This window comes from Prinia subflava, chromosome 1 (genome assembly GCF_021018805.1).
Source record: "Prinia subflava isolate CZ2003 ecotype Zambia chromosome 1, Cam_Psub_1.2, whole genome shotgun sequence".
Lineage (NCBI taxonomy): Eukaryota > Metazoa > Chordata > Aves > Passeriformes > Cisticolidae > Prinia > Prinia subflava.
Genome location: NC_086247.1, coordinates 116,054,611 through 116,077,084, shown reverse-complemented (window position 1 = coordinate 116,077,084; position 22,474 = coordinate 116,054,611).

The following is a 22,474-nucleotide window of genomic DNA, read 5'->3' as shown; positions in this document are numbered from 1 at the left end:
ACAAAAAGCCAAATCACACTCATCTGTAACAACACAAGTCCAGGTAATACTACCTGGAGGATTTAATTAAAAGCATGTTAAGAAAAACAAAAATATTTAAACAACCAGTCTGCAAACTTTTGTGACAATAAAACAATGCAGTGGTACTAAAATGTTGTCAGATTTAAAAAGCTCACACGACTAATGACAAACTCTTACTTCATCCTTTCTGCCTTTATCTGTGAACTCAGACAGACAGACAAAGCAGAGTCAAAGTAGAACAACTTGTCCACCCCTCTTTTTAAGAGTTTTGTTTTCCCAGAAGTTTTCCCAGAAGCCAAGTAATCCCTTTGGGGTATTTCCAGAGCGTAAAATTTCCCAAAATCATGTTTTGGCCAGAAGTCCCATAACTACATAAGTAGAAATAAGCAACTTTGTCACAGAACATGTGGCAGTTAGCTGTGTTTGGACCATCAGGTCTCAAATTATAAAAAATTTAATTGAAACTGGGCTGATCCTCTGTGGAAACCCCATACATGGCACAATCAGAAGCCAGGATCTTTTTTGCTTTAATTACACATATGTAATACCTGGAAGCATTCAGAATTTGGAGCATAAATGTTTCAGAAATGGATACCCTGCATGTTTGAGATGAGAAAGTATGAAAGCAATAGTCCTTCTTGGCATTCTATAGATAGCAAAGCACTTAGCCTAGAGGCAAGGAATACAAAATTATTTTGGAAGGTTTCCCTGATAAGCTTGGGAAAAGTCTTATGGCAACAAAGTCCTGTAGTGTGTCTAAAGAGCTAGAGCATTTTAAATTTGGTTAGAAAATACTAGAGCAGTAATTTTATGTGGATAATCTTTGTTCCAAGGCCAGGGCTGTATCCAGGTTCAGAGTATTCCCTTGGATATGCTCTAACCCAGTACCTAATGACTCCAGGAGAGCCTGCAAGGATCCCATGGTATCACAAGCAGCAGCAAAGCCAACAGAAATAAGCAAGCCATGGGTTGTTACACTAGTTAGGAAAAAGACTGAGAGCAAAGAATTTTAATGCTATCTATTTCAACCACCAATATAGTGTTATACTGCATATATGACAATTAATGTTCTGGTATTTCAAAGGATCAAATTATACAACCATGCAGATGAAGTACCGTATTTCATGTCATGCAAGAATGTCACCTATTAAGGGTTAACTACTTGTCTTTAGGAATCCGTACTGAAACAGCTAAATTCTCCTCCTGAGACTGGTTTAAGATAACACAGTAAGATGCAAAAGAAATCCTGCTGCAGGCCAGAGTGATTTAAACAAAGATAAACTGCCTGTTCTCAGATTTGCAGAAACTAGTTTTAAGTGGCTAATATATTTCATTTGAGGTTTTATTTCTCCCGTTTGTCCATACGCTTCCATTAGCTATACAGTCACAAGACTGACGTACAACTGCTGAATTTGGGTAGGTGTGTGTAACCATCCCTTCAGAACAGCACTTTTCATAAAAGAAAAATTTTATCTTCTCTGATAGATTCTCATTCTGCCATTAAGTTCACTCAGAAAGTCTGTCCTTAGCATATTTTGTCCCTAATTAAAAATACTATTTCAGTTAACTTTTACACTAATTTCTGTGCCTATTAAGTTTTTAAAAGCAATGTATTCCATTTAAACCATCCTTCTTAAATCAGGTTTAGCCCATATATATGGGTCAAAAGTTGAGAGCTTTTCAGGGAGTTAAAAAATCCCAACTCTCCTAGAATAAGAAGTTGATATTTTAGGTCAAAGCACTTAATTGTACTGTAAGTTTAATTATGTATAAGACTTATCACTAGATTTTTCCTAAATCTACTGTCATTCTTTTCACCTCTGCCTCATGTTTAAGATTCAAACTCTCAGAAACAAGTTTTTAATTAGGTGGCAGAGAACAGGGAGACTTTCTGTATAAGAACCTGAGAATTCCTATTCACTGTCTATATTGAGTGTCTGACTCTGGAGACAACACTGAAAGAAGATAAAGCTCTGTCTGATAAGGTTGCTGGTGGAATACATCAGATAAATCACTTGACCTGAAATACTGCCCTGGACACTTTCTCCAGTGCAGAAAGCTAAGAAAATTAGTCATGACTGAACTGTTGACAGTTTAGTAGAAACTCAGAGGAGACCCTGCATAAAGAGTGCTACTGTAAGGAAGCAAAGGGAGAAAACCACAATCAAGTTAAACTTCCCCTTTTGGTATTACTCAAACCTATTTACATATATGGAGGTAGTGGAAATTTCCACAGTAAAAGAAAGGGAAAATTTGCCTTTGATGTCTAAATTTATTTGCCTTAGCTTGCAAGTAATAACATTATATGACTCGCTTATTAATCTGATAATATAAACTTAGAGAAAATATTATAAGTTTACAGAAGCATTGAGTCCACTGAAATGCTTCACTGAAGTGTTTACAGAATAGAACAATTAATTGTATGAAACTGTTCTGAGAAAAAAAAAATCAATAAAAAAATTCACTTAGAAGGGGAAAATTTTGTGTTACCCATAGCATATTAAGCAGCATCATGTCTGTGCTTCTTGTTTATAGTTACATTTTGTAATGAACATCAAATCCTCCTTGCTCAAACCAGCAGTCCTTTCAAAACTAGTGAAGAGACAATGTTTTCCTACATCCAGGTCATGAGACAGGGTCCTTGACTGCGAGAGGGCAGGGGAAGAGCAGTGCCCATCACCAGATGTCACACTACTGCACCACAACCAGAAGTGGTGAATCTCAGCAGCACTCAGGCACTTGTGTTGGGCAGGGAGGGAACAGAGCAGAAAAGCAGAAGGTAATACCGAGTTCTGTCTCTGAGGTAATTTGGATGAAGTTGCTGAACAGCTACCAAGAGAGATTTTTCTTCCTAATTCACCACCTGGAGCATCTGGTCTTAAAGACTTCACAGACTGGAAATCAAGTAAATGGAGAAATGGCATTTGGCAGGGACACAATGGCCAGGGGGGCCTGGAAGGAAAGAAACCAGAACGTGAGACTCCACTTAGATTACTTCTATGTACTTCACAAATACTCTGCACCGTAGTACTCATAGTCAATGTTGCTTTCCCAGGGGGCTGGCTTCCTGCTTTTTCTACCTGATTAAACATCCTCTGGTTATAAACTAGGATAGTTACACTAACTTCTATCACCCTTCCTTTTGTTTTTCAACCAATAGGTTGTTTTGAAAAAAGAGTATGTTTTTCTTGAAATCCTGACAATGTAGTTTCAGAATTTCACAAGCTAGATTTTCTCTCTCTTGCTTGTAAGTTATCAAGAGAAATTCTATCTAGAAGGACCACTTCTGGGCAATCTTGCCCATTCTTTGATAAAGGCCTGATGTAAGAAACAGGGCTAAGAATTCTCAACAAATTAAATCCTATTGAGTTTTAGTGGGTCTAAATACCTAATTCCCCTTAGCCACCACTGACTTCATTTTCTTTTTGAAAATTTAATATTTTTAGTGCATTTTAAGTTAGCAGCTGTTACTAAAAGCACTTCGAATTAAACAGTGGGAATTTGAATATGCTTCCCAGAAAAACCTTTAACAGGTACATCATCCTACATTAGAGGATAAGTGTGCAACAACACACACTTGCCTTACAGAGTGTTTAAAAAATTGCTTGAGTGATATTCTCCTAAAGAAAATTGGAAAGATTAAGCCTATTAAACAGACATATTTCCCTCAAGAAGCACTAATTCAATAAAATGTACATAAGCAGAAATCTAGAGGGACAAAACTATAAACAGGATTAAGCAGAGCTTGCCATGAACTTGAGTTAGAGAGGCAGAGATTATAAATTCCTTAGAAAGGCAATAAGCAGCTCTTTCACACCAATTCCCTCATCTGAGAACACCCCTTTCCTTGCAGTGAGCAGCAAGAACTATTCTGCAAATAATAGTAGCCTGTCTGAGCAAAAGCATCTCATCTCTCAATCTCAGACTGGCCCTTTTCCATGGTCTGAATGATGCAGTTTTGCAACTCCTCTTTGAAGGAAATGTCAATCCTGCTTTTGCTGCAAAAATCATCCAGTAACAAAACAGAATATCATGCCTTTAAAAAAAGAAGAAATAAGAAGAGTTAAGCCTGTTGCTATCTGCTGTTTGCCTTTGGGTTAGTTTTAGGGCAGCTTTCCTTTTAGACAGCTTCAGGTTAGAAAGTCCTACAAGAACTATTAAATGTGGAGAAATGGATACAACCTTTGACTTGGTGAGTCCCTAAGCCACAGATTGCTGAAAGCAATTGATGGAGTGAGAAAAGCTTCACTTTATGCCTGCCTCCTCTCATATTCTTTCCCTAAATATCAAGAACTGGCAGCCCTCCCAAAAAAGAAGTTTAGCCTGCAAAAGTGAGATATATACACCTTTGATGTCTTCTTCCACTTTCATATTTCTTAATTCAAGTATTTTATGCTATCAAGCATGTCAAATCAATAAAACTATGATTTCTCAAGGTAACGTATTTGGAAAGTTAGTGGTAAATCTCTACACTAATGCACAATTTCTGCAGCGTATTTTCAAAGTAAAACCTTTTAAATCTCACTGTTTCTTGTATTTGATCAGCTGTAAACTTAATACCTTTTTGCCTAAATACAATGAAGGGTTTCCTTCATTGTATTAAGGTTGCTCAGCTGGAAAAAATACATGTATGAAAATTAGCTGTTATGATAGCTTTTTATTCTTTAGAAATTTAAAAAAAAAAAAAAAAGGTTTATACTTTTCTCTAGGGCTCATCACTAGAGCATTTATTGTCCTTGAGAGTACGTATTTACATGAAATCAGTCCACACCCTCAGGTAAGATCAGCAAGTCATTTTAGAAAAGTACTATTTCAGAGATACATTATCAAAGAAACAAGAAAATTAAAGAGTCTTTAAAGAACGCAGTACTTTTCATAACAAAGTCCTCCCTTCCCCTCCCTAAATCTATGGTTACCTTTGGACTACAAATTTTCAGATGGGTTTGGTTGGATTTTTTTTTTTTTTTAAGTTCCTGCATATTTCAACTGTTAGCCATGTATTCCTAGCAGAAGCACAGGAGTTCCAGCAGGGATAATCCCAGTTGTAGCCAAGAGAATATCTGAGATGTTTTACTTTGTTAATAAGCCAGCCCAAGACATGGCTAGGTTTTCTTTGTGTAGAGTACTTTGTCTGAAGAACAACTTCAGAAAGGATTTTTGTTTACTCTATAAGATACATTTAGGAAAAAAAATGTTACTATTCAAGGAATTATTCAAATATTTGTCAGCAGGCAGGTTAGGAATAGTTCTTTCCAACAATTCCAATAGTAATTCCAACTGTGTTAAAATGTTAATGGCTCGTATGACATAAAATTAGCTTGAGCACAACATCTGGAATCAAATCTGAATTTCCAGACTAAAAAAAAACCTGAGCCTGTTCTTCAGTATAACTGCAGTCGCTCTCAAGGAGAGCTACCTATTATGTATTTCTATACCCTCTAATACTTGAAATAGAGATAGACTTCTAGAGCAAATACATATCTATAAAGAGCACGTGTAGCTTCTTCTGGGAATAAGATGTTTAGCAATGCATAGACAGGATTAAAACTGGCAGTATTTTTCTACTTTTGACTTCTACTTCTTGGCTTTAACAAGTAATCCAAAATAAAACCAATAAGAAGTAATATTAGCTAAATTATGAAGTTCAGATTGTCTGGGGCAAACAACAAAAATCCGTCTTTTGCCAGAACCTTTGAAGGTTTGATTCACTCATTTCCAAAAAAAACCTAGCTCTTGGGAAAAGTTACACAGAAGAAATTATATCCCATTGGGAAGGGAACTCATCAATGAGTTGAAAGCAGTGAAAAAAGGAGCCCTTGTACCAACAGAGTCCATTCAGCAGGCTTTGAGCTCCAACACTTCTGCCCTGGCTCAGATAACACTGGCTGTTATGGGTTTGTTATGGGATGCCTTTCCAGGTGAGCTGAGTCAGACTCTTTCTCATGAACCTCTATCAAGAGGAGGAGGAGCAGCCTAAGAGGCACCTTGCATCTCTGAGTTTCAGTTGAATCCCTTCTCCAGAGGAGGAGAAAAACCTTCCATCAGTCTGGCAGAAGCAGACCGTGCGACCTTGTTGAAGGGCCATTAAGCTTGAGCAACTTGGGCCACAAAATCCATTTTACCCAAATCTACAGAGTATGTATGAGGAAAAGACTTGTTATCCTTTAACGTCCTGCCCCTTACAATACAGTTGCCAATCCTTTCAGTTTATGCCTCAAATCTGTAAGACTTCAAGATGCTAAAAGATTAAAATATTTGGCAGATGGTCCCAGAAAGGTCACTGGCAGTCTAGAAGGGACTCTCCTCTCTTCAGGGAGCAGAACAAGATACAAGGTCTGCAGAAGAGCATCATCCTGAACAGCAAGGTACAAATTACATTACAGACAGCTTTGCTGCCTTTCTTTAATGAACAATTAAATCCGTGTCAGTGAAACTCCTCATGACCTCAAATATTAGAAGCTATACAATAAAAATAAAAAAACTCCAAGTCATCTAAAAATCCTTTTTTACTATGTGCTATGATCTTGGCTACATCTGTTAATTTGTTCATTAGCAAATGAATAAAAGTAAGAATAGGAATTGTTAAGCTCATCTAAAGCAAAGCAGCAAGCTTGTAGATATGTTTGATGCTGCTTCTGAAGATCAGTCCAGCTTTTCAATTATCTTTTGTTCATTATACAAGCCAATAACCAATAATGTCAAATTAAGCAAGCCACCTCTCTTTGGCACTCTCACTTCAGTAAATTCTCTCAAATTTAATTGAAATCTTTGTTTTAAACTGGGTATAGCAGGTACTAAATTCCAAATGAATCCACTTAATCCTCTTCAAGAAAAAAAACAATTAAAATATACATTTTTTAGTCAGCGGAATTACTGAAACATATTTTTAAAATTTTAGTGAAAAAAGCATGCTAATTCCTATAGTTACTTCAACCAAAAATTATTACATGATACGAAGTCTTTTGTTTAACATATTATGAAAACACAATTTAAAAGAATAGTTTCCAATGTTCTCAAATGATCCAGGAATGACAATGTTACTGGATTTTCTCCTGAACATTTTTCAAGAATGTACTCTTTCTCCTGAAAGAAAAAAATCAAGATTTTCCAGCAAGGACTTGATATCAACTTTATTCCTCCCCATCCCACCAGTGATGTCTAGTGAAACACCTGTGAAAACAAACCTTTGCATCAGATTTATTCCAGTCATCTTTGACACCTCTTTAGAATTCAACAGGTAGAGATATCATACTTTACATTTACCTATAGGCTCAAACTAAATTAATAAACAGTTGTGCACCAGACCATGAACTTCATGTTTTGGCAGTTTCAGCAAACAGTAAGGATGCCAGTCTCTAGGTAACATGATTCCTTACAAAATTTAAGCATTTCCAGGTCCAAGGAGATAATCTTAAACCGAGATTACTGGGAAATTACTTTAAAAACCTCAAAATATGGCAAACTACGCCCAAAATCTTGCATCAGCATTTAGGACACAAAAAAGAAGCAATAAAAAATGCAAGTACTATATTTATAGTTACATGTCACAAGTACATTTCCTTTCCTCAGCTGTAGGCATTCCCAGGTGTGACTAATGACAGCGCACACTTGGTGAGACAGCTGGTGGTACTAAACTGGGAGGTGCTGTTGAGTCCCTGGAGGGACAACACGCCTTGCAGAGGGATATAGAGAGATTTAGATAATAATAAACAGTACGAAATTTAACAAGTGCAAGTGCTGGATTCTGCACATGGGATAGCAGCACAAGTATAAATTGTGAGATGAGTGGTTGGAGAGCAGCCCTGCAGGAAAGGGTCGGGAGGTGCTGGTCAGCAGTGATGCCTGCCAGCCCAGCAGGCAAACCCCATCCTGGGTGCATCAGACACAGCATCAGCAGCCAGTCAGAGGTGACCTCCCACAGCATTCAGCGTTGGTGTGGCCTCACCACGGACACTGCCTGCAGTCCTGGGACCCACCACTTAAATAGGAAGTGGAGGTCCTTGAATGTGTCCAGAGGAGGGCAACAAAGCTGATGACAAGGCTGGAAGGGATGTCCTGTGAGGAGCAGCTGAGGACTTTGGGATTGTCTAGTTTGGAGAACTGGAGGCCAAGAGGCAACATCACTACTCTCTGCAGCTTCCCAAGGAGGGAAGTGGGGAGAGAGTAGCTGATAGGACACATGGGAACAGCTCCAATCTGCACCAGAAGTTCAGACTGAATATGATCAAAGAGTCGTTTACACAGAGGGTGGTCAAACACTGGAACCTGTTTTCTAGAGAGGCAGTTCATGCCCCATGCCTGCTAGTGTTTAACAGGCATTGGGAAAATTATTTTAATACTGTGCTTTAACTTCTAGTCAGCCCTGAAATGCTCAGGTGGTTAGACTAGGTGACCATTTTAAGTCTAGTCCAACTGGATCTACTCTATTAGATTAATAAAATATGATTTAATAACTAAAAAAAAAAAAGGCAGCCAGTGATTTAGACACCAGAAAACACCCAAGTTTTTCCCATGCAGACCTGATTTTGACCCCTAGGTCTGTGCACTACAATACACGATTAATTTGCGTGAACACACACTGTATAAGATGAAAGGGTTTATAGTCCTATTGTAGAATGGAGGAAGTAAGGTGGAGTATTTTTTTAAGGCTATGACATCTTCCTCATTCAGGATTAAATCATTCTGTCTAATCAGTGATTTAGAAAGGAACATATAACTAAAGGAGAGATCTTCATATTTACAAAGCTCACTCAGCTACCCAGGAAGAGACTGTATCTAATTATAGTCAGTCCTTTGACATATTCAGGATGAGAAAGGAGATCATGAAGCAAAGTGAAATGTTAGTCATTCACACACACAACTCTTTTTCTGAACTCATCTAATCATTTCTTTCTATTTTTCCTGCATGCATTGACCCTCCACACATTTATCCGTTTTTCTTGCTGCCTTGCTACTCTGTTTTTGCTATTTCAGTATCTTTTAAAAAAAATCACATTATGCAGTAAAATCTGACACCAAAACAGCAGCCAAGAAAGTCTGAGGGACCAGTGCTGTAGTCAGTGGTGACAGAGGCAAAAGGAAACTGTTCCTTGTTTCCCAACTTTAGAGATGCAGAGATGCAACAGAGGCACCTGAGGGCTTCACCAGAGTGACTGAAGGGGCAGAGAGAAGCTGCTGAGTAACTCTCAGTGGGAGAGGGTGTTCTACTGCCTGGCAGTGGCACCAACAGATAGGAAACTCAGCAGTGGTGGTGTCTTGATGCATACAGCAGCGTTCAACTAAAGGGTACTCGCCACCACAAAGCAAAAGCAACTCAGAGAGAATGCAGCAAACTCAAAAGCAGCAAAGTCAGAGGTTTCTAAATTAGATTTTTGAGCACCTTTTAATCACAGAAATCAAAACTATGAGATTAGATAGCTTAGACAAAAACAAGTTTTACATAGCCTGCTAGAACAAAACAGAGATTACTTTCATTTCTATTTAAGGTCTTTTTGTTCAAATCAGGAGTTTCTGGTCTTTCACTGACAGAACACTAGAGTAAAAAAACCAAAAAAACCAAAAAAACCAAAAAAACATGAACGTTCTTTTACTGAGTGGAATAACATGGATTATTTTGGAAAAATTAAGAATAAAAAAACCTCATATAATCCAATGACACTATGCTAAAAATCAAGCATTTGGCAAAATGGCTAACTGATAACAGAGGCCAAAACATTTCTCTTGAATAGCATGCAGAAGGAAAGAGTTGGACAATATTAATCTATTTTTTTATTCACAGGCAGCTGGGGGCACTGAGCCAGGTCCTCTGTCCACAAAAGTTTCAGTAGTGTTGTGGCCAACTACTGTTCTATGCCATAAAAGTTTCAAGTCTCTGATGAATGGCAGTAAATTAATTATAAGCAGGCCACTATTTTTCATGACCTAATATCCATATTTGCAATAAAGCACAAAGGACTTAAGCACTTATTCACTGCAAATGAGTAGCCATGCAAAGGAGGACTTGTGAATGCCTCAGTGTCTCAAAGGTGGATCAAACAGAGATTTATTACAGCCCACATGATAATGGTCAAGGAAATAAATCCTCACTTATGCACTTTTTCTGTTGGTGTTTCCCTTTCTGCTGTTCCAAAAATCAAGCAGATCTCTTTAGGCGCACACCTCCAGCCCTTCACATCTTGCTCTCACACCCTGTACTGCACAGGGTTTGCTTGTTAAAGAATCAAACAGAGACAACACTGGTTTGATTCCTAAAGCTGATTCAGTAGTCAAACATCAAACCTGACCAGCCTTTAAGATTTCCTCTCCTTATAACACTGTGTGCTACTGGCATGATCCAAGCAATATGATCATTCCCATTCCTTCTGATCTGCACCAGCCTTCACATCTGGCTCTTCATACTGGTGTACCAGATACAATGGGAGTATCACATCAAGAGCTATACCTGGATCTTGGGTAAAGCTCAGGCTGTCATCCTCATTCTAAGCTTTGGAACAAAGGTGTTTTCCTGGCTCAGTTGAAAGCAACACCCTTGCATTTCTAGTTAGGGAATTCATAGAAATAAGTCTCAGGTCTAAAACTAGACCAACCGCTAGATTCCTCCAAAGCCACTTTAAATTTAGTTTTGTGAAAGAACTCCGTAAGTTTGCAAGGATCCCTGAAGCAATCATCAATATTATTTACCTATACAAAGTATGTCTAACAGTAAGTGTTGATAGGTTCAAAGGATATTTTATTAGAAATTTTAATTTATCTTAGGTTATGCCTTCACTGACTAAGATTCCGGTGCAAAGAACTTAGAAAACATTTAGTTGTGAAATTCCCTGCTTGAAATATACAGTCCTGTAACTTTCAGGATTCCATTAAAAATGTAAGACCCTGGAATTCACAAGTGTCACGAAAACACCGCCAAACATCATCAAGCAGGTAAAGATTCTTAAGAGTTAAAAAACTTAGGCTAGGTTTCTTGAAATGATCCTGTTGATCTGATAAGACACCTTTTACAGCCATAAAAAAAAGTAATACTTGGTCTACCTATTATGTAATGCCTTCCTCAAGCACTTTCAAAGAAGAAGACTTCACCTGCAGACTTTTAGTCCAAAGCTCATGATAAACCGGTTTTGAACAAATCAAGATGTTTGATGCCAATCAAACCAAGCAAATGCTTTTGTTCTGTAAGGCAGGTAATCTGTAAGTGCAGTTATAGCACTTTATATTGTTAAATACCAGTTGAGATAATGTCTACTAAAAGCAAATACAAGTTTCAGGGAAAGGTAAGAGGTAAATTTTAGCTCTAAGAGAATTACTTTTATTTTTTTCCTTGCAATACATGGAACACACTTGATTTTAAGATCTTATTTTTACACTTACAGCACAAAATCCTAGCAGAGCATTTCACATGGATGTGACAGATTTAGATCCTACAACCACACTAGATACAGCTCTCCTTATTGGCACCAAGGAAAACACTTTATCTTCCCCACACCTTGGGATCCCCATTTGTAAAACAGAATTATTACATTTGCCTCCACTATAAATTACTGAGAACTGGAGGGTGGTATGTAAGAGTACAGCGATGTTTTTGAGAAAAAATTTAAGCAGGTTCTTTTTAAAGTGCAAGCTATATGCATGAGATTTGTTTTAAATACTGATTTTAAAGTAACCACCCTTTTTCTTTTCTTGGATTTCAATTTTGTCAAACCACAGTAAAATAAGACTTGGTCACCACTCAGCTTTGATATTTCAGCATGTACAAGAAACAAAACCCAAAAGGAGATTTGGCTTTCTTTGTAAGAAATAACTTGCCAAAGTTCCCCAGTAAATTTTAACACCACTCACATTAAAAGTTGATTTCCTCTTTTGCCTTCCAGACTCCAGTAGCTCTGATCCCTCTAATATTAGATGATGAGGATGGCTCTCTCCAGAGACAGATTTATTTCCTACTGAACACATCATCATTTTCAAACATGAATAACTTTGGCTTGAGCACAAAGCCATACAGGACCAAAGAAGGAGCTTATTTCTGAAAACCTCTGTTGAAGAAGGTCCCTTCACAGCAGTAAAGCTTACACTAGGTAATAACTAGCTTCATAACCAAATCTCTAAAGCAATGATCTCATACTGAAAGGATCTGCTTCTCATTGCTAGGTCTAGGTTCATCCATCCATATTCATTAATTGTACCCAAAAAACCCCAATCCTACAGAATACAGCTTTTTAAAGACTGCTGTAGATGCTAGGTTTTTCTGACAATACTAAGAGCATTTACATGGAATTGTGTATTATGTTTTTTTTCTTCTGTCCACGGCATGAAACACCTGGAGACTCCAGCAGCACATCTGGCAGGCTCTCACAAGATCCTGTGTTCAGTATCAAAGTAGCAAAACATCAGTAAGTCTTTCCACACACCCACATGCACAAAAGACCATTTAATAAATGCCATGAACTAACAGACCTTCATAGTAACCCTTTCATTTATGCAGAAATAAATCCAGAAGACAAATAGGACCACAGGTTGCTGCATCACTCCATCCTCCATAGATCCTGAAGGAAAACAGCCATTATCCTGATTCATCAAAATGGCATGACTCTTGAGAAGAACAGGGTTAGGGTACAGCTGAGGGTTTCTGTTCCCAGAGCCCTGGCCTAGCCATGAGAAGACACAGTCCTCCTCCCCAAGCAAAATTACAATTTAAAACAAGCTGACAGCAGCCACAGAAAAATCAAGACAAAAAAGTTTGAATTTGAAAAGTTTTCAAATAGGCTGTGAACAGGACTTATATAAGCAGCAGACAGCCAGTCCTGAGCTCCAGACATGCACACACAGTGTTTTGTATCACTGCTCTGAAGTAAGACTGCTGAGCCAAAGTAAATGTCTCCAATGATAACACTGGAACTTTGTAGTTTAATCTCTAGGTCCACACTCTCTGGGAGAATTCAAGCTGCACACTAATAAAATCATGTGCAAAATAGTTTAGAAATGTCTTACTGTTTGATCCATAATGAAGTCTACTACTAATGTGACCTCTAATAAATCAGGCTGCACACAAGTTCCAGCTGGCCCTCAGAGACAGCCATATCTGGTTGTTACACCAGCACAAATCCAATGACTCCAGACATACTTAAAACAGAGTGCAGAATTTGTTCCAGAAAGTTTAGGAATCTGTATCAAGACTGTGATATTTCCAAGATTATTGTTTCCCAATTACCACCAAGAGACAAGCAATGAGCACTCAGAAGATAACAAGGTTTGGCTAAACTCACTCAGAAATTGTTTCACAACACACAATTTGTTCTTAAAATGTGAACCTTGTTAAGGAAATTATCATAAAGAACTTCTGGAGTTTTTTTCCAGATGTTTGCATTAATAAACAGAAAATCCCTTATGGTCTATTAAGGAAAAAATGGTACGATATGAATAATTTCCTTTGTTTAAAATGAAAGAGAAGAAAACATCCAAGAACTCTCTAAGTTTAAAATAGGTACAAAGGCAAATTTTATCACTTTAAGAAGCCAGAGACCAATGATCTGTATGCTCATGAATTTACATATCAATAAATACTCACCAAAAAAGTAAATTCAGGGGGAAAATAAAGCCAAAGAACCAGCAAAATAGACAGATATAGTCATCAAATACCTTCAGCATTTTGAAGAGCTTTCAAAGAAAAATGGGAGACCCATGAAAAACTGAGACTGGTATTAAGATTTCCCACATAAAATTTCATCTTCACACTTTGAAGATTTTCCCCAAGTAGATTTATTAGTTGCCCTTTTTAAAATTTATTTATTTATTTTAGGTTCAAATGGCTGAATAATTTCAAAACAGAGGAAAATTACATTGTCCTGATTGGAAACTGTCTTGAGATAAAATATTAATAACTGACCCTCACTGACATAGGGTGCTGCCTAGGGCCAGACAGTATATGACAGCTGCATGAACAACTGCAGCAGCACCCAGGGACTGCCAAATCCCCAAGCCCTGTGTGAATTGTTTCTTCTCTTCCTCCTCTGCTGAGTCAACCTTTTGCAAAATGAGGAGGACACGAATTAACCCTGCATTTCTCTATTCTGTGCCTGAATATGATGGATCCTTACCAGAGGGCTGCCTCCTCTCTTCACCTAGCTAACACTTTACTCTGTGAGGATTCCCATTAAAACTTCAGGAGGCTTTTCAGCAATTAACACAGTGGGAATGGTGGTAATCAGCCTGCAACGGGGTTGTACAACAGCCTATTTGCCCACAGGAACACAATGCAAGTGTAATCATTAGTACAAAGCTTTGGAAAAGCTTGAAAGCTTTCCAAGTCACTCCTAATGCTGTGATTGTGTACAGCTCCTGGCTAGGAATCCCTACAAAGCTGCATAGCACCTGAGCTGGGCAGTTAAAGCATCACTAGGAGCAAACATGAAACACATTAACCTCCAATGCACTGCTGCAAACAATTACCAAGAGGCTCTCATTACCTTTAGGAGACCTCATGCAAACCCAAGCTTCCCAGTGTCTGTTTTCATCTGTATAAGAATTAAAGAAGATAGCCTCTGGCATGTATTTTATCCTCGGTCTTTGTTTGCAAACATCAGATTTCGAACAAGACCTCATCACATGCTGGGATTTATTTTTCTTTTTTCCTTTGCACCTTCTTAAACCAAGCCTCGAGGAAATACTTGGAAGTGGAGGGAGGATGTTTAACACAGATGTACCTATACTGAAAATATTTATCTGAAAATTTTCTGTAGTGGAATAACAAGAAAATAGTTGCCTGTACAAATTCTAAGTTTTGAAAAATAGGAAAGGTATTTTTCAACTGATTTGAAAAGGAATATAAATCATAATTGTTGCAAAGGGAGGAGAAAAAGATTGAATTTCCCAAAGTCAGGCTTATTGATTAGACTTCTAAGTACATTATAGAGGTAAAAGCTGTATCCAACAGCTACCACACATTTGCTGACTCTGCAGGTCATTTCAGACAGCGCTGCTTATATCTTTACCGTAGAAGGGACCATTTCCAAGGTCACTGAAACTACTTTTGCTGAACTTTAATACTGCATCTGCACGTGCTAAATCCTGGATATTACACTATTGACTTAAAGAAAAATTACTTTTTCAGCTTGACTACATCACGTTCACTGAAATTTATGTGCTCTGCTTCGGTGCCCTTATTGGAGCTACTCAGCAAGGTGCAAGTTCTGGATGAGTTTTGAAAGCAGCTACTTGTACAATCAAGCACAACTTCCCTCATGTGTATTGCAGCTGTTTTTCTGTGCCAGGTAAGGAATTATCAGAGCAAAGCTGTTCCACGAGGTCACTCCCAAGCTTGACTCCCCACTGTCCCCAAGGACACATAGAGGGACAGGTTTTTGCCAAGCAGCACTACACTTAAAACAGAAACAAGGTTGTTACTATTACCTGAGGAACTCAAGGGGCTGGCTCCACCACATTTTGCCTTTGAAGAGAACTGGAGCAAATCCACAGGGAGCTGTAGCTGCTTCCTGCATTTCCCCATGTCTGCAGCATTCACAAGAATAAAGAACCTTCTAACCAGAATCTTTCCACAATACAAACCTCCCTGCCACTAAATACAACTTAAATCCAAGCACCTGAGGATGTCTCTAGGCTGTGATTGCCCAGAGTGCCTCAGCTGGGGCCACCACCTGCACATGCCCTGCCCAGTGCCCAGGGCTCCCTCTAGACTCAAACACAGCAGCCTGGTCTGGCCTGGGTGATGCTGTAGGTATGTCTGTCTCCTGCCAGGAACAGAATCTCCCCATCCAGAGCTGTTGATAACCCCCAACACTGCAACCGGTTCCACCCTGTATGAGCATAGCCCCCTGACTAATTTAGAGGGGGGGGGAAAAGGCTTGCATTCCAACCATTAAAACTCAATCTCTTTAATCAGCTAAAGTCAAGTGCCACTATCAATGTCACTGCTTTATGTGAACGTTTGAGGACTGACTGAATCAATTTTTTCTCTTTGGTAGCCACACAGAGAGACTTTTTGAGACCTTTTGCTTTAATAATTCTGCCTAGGCCTTCATAACAGGGGCTATTATGGACTTCAGAAATAGAAACATATGTTCCTCCCTGGAGGAGGTGAGGAAAGATTAAAAAGCTTGCTATGAGGAGAACTTTCAACAAAATTAAGCACAGGTTTTTCCTCCATTATCTGCTCCATTCCTGGGAGTGGATACAATCTCCTGTGGGCAGGTACAATCAGGATTTTTCTTTTCAGCTCCACAGTGTAAATGATGGGGCAGAAATGGGCTGCACTTTGACTTGGAAACACTAAGTTTGGTCCAGACATGTGATCTTCACAACATTAAACAGGCCTCAACTCTTTCCCTGTTCCCTAGCTCAAGATTGCTCTCGCATCTATCCTGTACAGACACTTCCCAGGGCCTAAGATATTTTATATCACTGGCTGACATACAATACACTGTCAAATGGCAGCAATTTGGCTATTTTGCCTGAAGTCAAGTTGGTTACAAAGATTGCTCTGCTTCAGAAAATTCTTGACACACCAATTTACTATCTCATTATGTTCCTACTCTTTAGAGATAATAGTCACATTAAATGCTCATTAACATTGAGATTAAGAAAAAAAATTAACCCCTCATACTACATTTTTCTCTCTGTTTCTTAAATAGCTCATGTCCTAAACACTTTGATTTTTATCTCATGTACATGCCAACTAATCATCTTTGCTCCAGTAGTAAGGAGTACTGAACAATGTATCTGATAAAGCTTATTAAACAGATGGGCTTTCCCTTGGGAGATAATACACAGAAATACTTCCTTTGTAAAATGTACTTTTTTTAATAAGAAGAAAAGGATGGAAGACCAGCAGGGAAAGAAAAAATAACAGCATTAGGAAAAGAATTAGTGATCAGCCATGTGCCTAATTTTCCAACAAAACTGAGACTAATAGTGCCACAGGGGCCACAAACTTCATTTCGTTGGAGCTTTTGTGTAGAGACTGGTCACAGGTACATGTGCATTTTTTGTTACCAAGAGATGCACATGGCCGTGGGAAGAAACTCCAGCAAGTTGATTTGAGTTTTGGAGGGAGATTTATTTGAGAAAAACTCTGCATACATATGCTTATATAGGTTCTCTCCTTCATGCCAAGTAACTTTGTCGACTTCTTGACCCCATTTTCAATGTACCAATTGATATTTCCTAGTAAATACTAAGTACTCTTTCAAAAGATAGAGTGCTGCTCTATCACATGGAGGTGCTGCTTCATGTATACCAGGTTGTGAGCCTTAAAATCCTTAATTCAGCAGAGCACAAATACATGTTCAACTTTATGTACAGGAAGTGAAAATTAGCATTATCTTTAGGGTATTTTGGAAACAGTGTGTGAGGGAGGTGTGGTAAAGAAAAGCCATTTGCACTGTTCTGAGTTGCTTTGAACTGCATTGGGTTAACAACTGAAAAAAATATTATATAGAGAAGCATAACCATCAGGTTTTTAATAGGACAACATCAGGAACTCTAGTATGAACTCTAATAGACTTGAAATAGTACATTGCCTTCCCAGAATTTATTTTTTGCCTACCAAATGACTGCCTATATAATGAATTACACACACAATGAGGAATAAAACAGTGTAAACATAACCATCCATCCAAAGAGCACTCAAACACATGAAAAACTTCAGCATGAAGTATTGAGCAGTTTAATTTTCTAAAGTCTTCATTTTGGAGGAAAAAAGTTCCCCATCACCTACTCAGAGAGCAAGCTCACTGCTATTGAAGGATGAAGTGCTGGAGTTAAGCTCTCAAGGTACCGGCAAATAAAAGCCTGGGGATGAGGAAGAGAGGAGAGGAAATGACAGGAAAAAGTCTCCTCTGGGACACATAGCAGAAGCATCTGCCAAAGTAATAGAAATTCGTATTTGTAACAAAAATTGCTGCTCAAGATTAGCACAGAAGAGCAAGTAGTTAATCAAGCTGCCCTTACCAGTTTGGTATTTCACAGCAGCAGAAGTTACAGGCAGAGTAAATAAGCATTAAAACGCCAAATTCTTCTGGAACCACAAATCAGGGTCCTTCCAGACTAACTCAAGATGATCTTCAGCCAGGTGCAGTGTAGCAGGAAGGGAAATGTGGCCCCTGTCACCAAGAACAGACATACAGATACTTTTATCTGGGCTGCAGTCTGGCTCGTGTTATGGAGGCAGGGTTCATGGACAGGTCTCAGAGCATCCACGCTGAGGCTTTTCAGGCATCGTGTATTTTATAGTAGGCCGCAGATACAAATAAGCCAAACAGGGAGATTAGAAAGCAAGTTATCTGTTTGGCACAGATTTTCATTGGTGTGAGGCCCTGAGGACTAGCAAGGATTTGCCACAATAGGCTGCTGACAGCTTTTCTTCAGCAGTATATTGTCCTGGCTCAATAGCACAAGGTCAGACTGAATGGAGTTTTGCAGCCTTTCTGCTCCTCCTGGGGAGCAATTGCTTAGAAAAATATCCCTTTACTTGACAGGTTTGTAACACAAACAAAAAAATCCATCCTCGTTGTGGTTATTGAGCTGACTGCTTAGGAATCAAACAGTGTAAGACTAATAGTGTCATAGAGCCACCAACCACACCAGTGTAAACTTAAATGCCCATGAGTGAAAGCGGAATGGGGATAGCGGAGCCTGGTACAATAAGCAAATGAAACTTACTTTTTTTTTCCGTCTTATACAGATACTTCATTTTACAATTAGCAATTAATTCCTACTCCATGCAGAAATTAAGCCAGGATAACTAACTGTGAGATTTTCATTTACACACCCCTATATGCAAAACCTCAAGTCATTCTGCAGAACAACATCTCCAGCGAATGTGATGGAAAGGGAGGCAGTTGCTTGGAGATTTTAAAAGTGTTGACAAATTACAGCTATCTTGGTACATTCTCAGGATGAGTACTGTAAGGCTGACACTTTTGTGTACACAATAAAAGGGGATAATGTGGGGGAGGTACTGACACACCAAGGCTAAGAAAGAACATCACGACATTAAAATAACCCCTATAGACATAGCAATCCCCTTTTAGGATACATCTGGAGACAAAAGAGATGGCCATAGAAATTTCACAGAGCCTTCCCTAATGCTCTGGTCTCTGGTGCTCAAGAGGAAGACCCAACCTCTGTGGCTGTCTGCTTCATACAAGACGTGTCCTGAACAAGCAGCAGCATGGCTGTCAGTATGTCTTGGCATCACAGCCTCACAAAATATCACAAATCAACTGTGTTCAAACACAGTGAATTTTCTGAGATATCCAGAACAAACCCTGTTCTATAAACAAATGTACATAAACTACCCTTTTAAATTATATGTACATTACTTATACATCACCAAGCAAAACATCAATTTGGCCATTATTTTAAGTATCCTATATATATTTAAGCATTATTATTCAGTTTTAAATATTATTAGACTTGTAATAAAATAGATAGTGTTAAAGGGACTTCTGCCACGTCTTCCATCTCTTTAAGCAGAGTCCACTTAGTCTATTACATTCTGCTGTATTTTCCAGGAAGCAAAATGAAGTTAATTAAAGAAAGATGAATGTTAGCCTCTTCGCATACATTTAAAATTGTCTGTGTGGCAGAGCTTCTGCTATTGATACCCAATGTCAATAACAAAATTAGGATATGAATATAAAAACATCATCTCTCCAAATGCATGTCAGCTTTGCTTCTCTTCTTGTTTTCTTATATTAATGACAAACATGCTGCAGATGCTGTTTCAGAGATAAACATGCAAACACTATTGTTGTTTCCCCATGAAAGCAAAGGTACAGGCAATTTATGACTATTCATGAATTTTTATTAGATAAAGAGGGCTGTCTATATGAAATTGGTTGTTCTACACTTTTGTTTTTAATGTCACCATAATGCTACTATTCCTAAATGTTTTACAAGCTGTTTACAGAAAGCAAAGTTCAAGCCCATAATATAATCTAGCACTTAGCTTGGTCAAATTTAGAGGAAACTAATCCATGCAATCTAGTTATAGTGAACTGAAAACAAAAACTGACTGCAAAACGGTCAATATAAACCTACATGGAAGATTTTAATAGATGTACTCATATTTACTTGATTCAAATTATTCAACCAAATATTATCTGTTTACTTACACTAAATATATTTAGAGATTTACACTGGTTTTATATTGATCTGTGGTCTTCACAACACCCAGAAAACACAGGAAAATAAGGGCACTATGCAGTGAGAGTACTTGGCTGTGTTTAATCTCCTCCTGGTATGAGAAGAAAAAAGGAATCTAGGAAGCTGGCCAAATACACGTCCATCACAAATACGCTGCTAACACGCTTTCAATTATGCATTCTCAAAAGGATCAGAAGGTCCTAATTACAAGAATGAAAACTAAACCTGAGCAAAACACCAATGAGGGTGGTAGCTCAGCCTCTGTTTCTGAGAGATAGTGACCCTCATTCCCAGGGGAATAGCAAATGTTCAGCACAGCTCGCTGCTGAGCCTTCAGTGAACAGGATTTCTTTTCCTGGTATTTTTCTGGGCTCCAGAAAATTTAACAGGTTTTGGATTCTTATTACTGGCTTGCACAAGAATACCCAGGGTCAGAGAATTCACTGCTGAAATCACCCAGGGTGAGCTGGCAGCCTGTCTAAGAGCCAAGTTGCTCCTACAATACTCAAGCACAAAATTAATCGGTTTGAAACTTGTTCTCCATCCCACCACAACCATCTCTGACTAAAAAAATTCGCTTCAGCAGGGTCACAAGGTCTGAAAGAAGTGCACTCTGACATCTAATATTTTCACTGCCAATTAAGAGTGATATAGGCATCCCCAAATGAATCTATCCTAAGTCAATGATCATCAGCTGCAGTTATCCAGTTCCCCTGTTCTGCTTTATACTTATTTGTAAGCAACCCATGTCCCTGTTAGAATTTCTAGTTCATTCCACTCTCTTCCCCCCTCCTCCCATTTTTTATTTTAGATCTGCAGATGTTTTCACAGACAGGGAAAAATTTATTCTATTCTTCCTCTAGATGACCTTCCACAATTCTAGCTTATCAGATGGTGTGCACACATACCAAAAGAAAGCATGCAAATGTAGATCTTGTTTTAAATACTAATTAAATACATTACAATAACTCTGTAAGTTTTTGCTCTATCTTGCATAATTTCAGAGCAACTTTAAGCTGTACCTGACTACTTCCACAAAACTACCAGCATAATGCATTCAGGTTATCATTTTCACTTACTAACCACTGACTGACACTGGGATTGCAAGTGGTAGGAAAGGACAATGGGAACATTAACTCCTCATTGCACAAAGCTTTCCATAAAGCAAAATCTATTCTTGTTCATATAATAGAAACAAGTTTAATTGAAGGAAATGGAATGGAGGAAAGAGTCTGCAAGTGAATAAGAGACTCCAGCTTAATGAAGGAGAATTCAGCCTTAAAGGTGAAATTGAAATTTCTTCAGTCAAGATGGGAATCCACAATGTGAGACCACGACTTTATAGTGCCAGCTGATGTTGGTCATTGACAAATACAATAATAGCATGTGAATCCCGAATAATTATTTCTAGATCACAGGCCTTCATTTTGGAATAAAACTGAGAAGCCCATGCCTGAAGTTACCTGAAAGTCCAGTCAGAACTCTGAACCCAATCACTCTCTTCCTCTGAATTAGTTCTGTAGTGAAGACAAGGTTGTACAGTTGGACCATAACGCGAGGAAGGCAGGGAAGAGTGGCAATACTGCTCCTTAAGGAATGAGCATGGACTTCTTTTTTGGTTGTGTTTTTGTACTTAGGGTAGCACTAACCTAACTATCCACAACTCTCATAATAAGGATTTCATCACTTAATCCCATCACCCAACACTTTTTCTGTCCCCTTTCCAGAAGGCTGGGTCCTCTTTTCTCTTGTCTGACAAGCAGCTTTGTACACTCCATTAGATTTAGTGTCAATGGAGCCTGATTCAAATTCCACATGCTTGATTCAGTCACCTTCAAACAGTTACATGATGGTTCATCACATCTAAAAATCAGAACAAAGCCTGCAGCAGAAAATTTTTGTGACTCTTCAGTTTACAGATTTCCAGAAGTCCATTCCTCAGTAGTGCTGGAGTTTGCTCCAGGACCATTTAATTTACTCCCCAGGAGAATGCTTCTTCTGAGAGCCCACACTACAGATCTGAGCTTCAGAGGGTACAGCAGAGAGAAGGTGATTCTGACCCCTGACAGGAACCATGACAGGGATTTTGCTGTGTGCACTCTCTCCTCAGATGGGCTCACAGTCAGAAGTAGAAGTAGCTGTCTTTCTTTGTCTGAGACAATACCTTGCAAAACAGACTGAGGAAGTGCATTGCTATCCCGCAGCATAGTGGTAGAGAAACCTCTAGGGGAGAAATTGTGTGTCCAAATTCTCAAGTGGAGCAAGAACAAGTAGGTAGAAAACTAGCTATAAATAA